The sequence below is a fragment of the Gavialis gangeticus genome, unplaced genomic scaffold (assembly GCF_001723915.1).
Source record: "Gavialis gangeticus isolate Ggan-Ray unplaced genomic scaffold, GavGan_comp1, whole genome shotgun sequence".
In the NCBI taxonomy this organism is placed as follows: domain Eukaryota; kingdom Metazoa; phylum Chordata; order Crocodylia; family Gavialidae; genus Gavialis; species Gavialis gangeticus.
This window is the reverse complement of record NW_017728960.1, coordinates 3,965,121-3,965,434: the sequence shown is the minus strand read 5'-3', so window position 1 is coordinate 3,965,434 and position 314 is coordinate 3,965,121.

Genomic DNA, 314 nt, shown 5'->3' with positions numbered 1-314 from the left:
CATCACTGCCAGCACTCCACCAAACCCCTCCGTGCCCCGCACCCACAAGCTCCCTGATTGCCCCAACACCAGCATCCCCACCCCAGAATCCTGCCCCCAACCCCCTCCTCACCCCTTCCAAGGCAGCTGCTGCCTAGTGCTGGGGGCAGGGGTTGAGTGGGCAGGCTGCCCCAGCAGGTCCTGCAGCCTGGCTCTGCAGGCACAGCCCAGCTCCCCACACAGCCCAGTAGAAAGGAGGCAGCCACACACCCTGCCTTGCACACACATCTTTATTTCCACCCGCACCCAAGGCCGCACATTGGGCTCTGTGCACA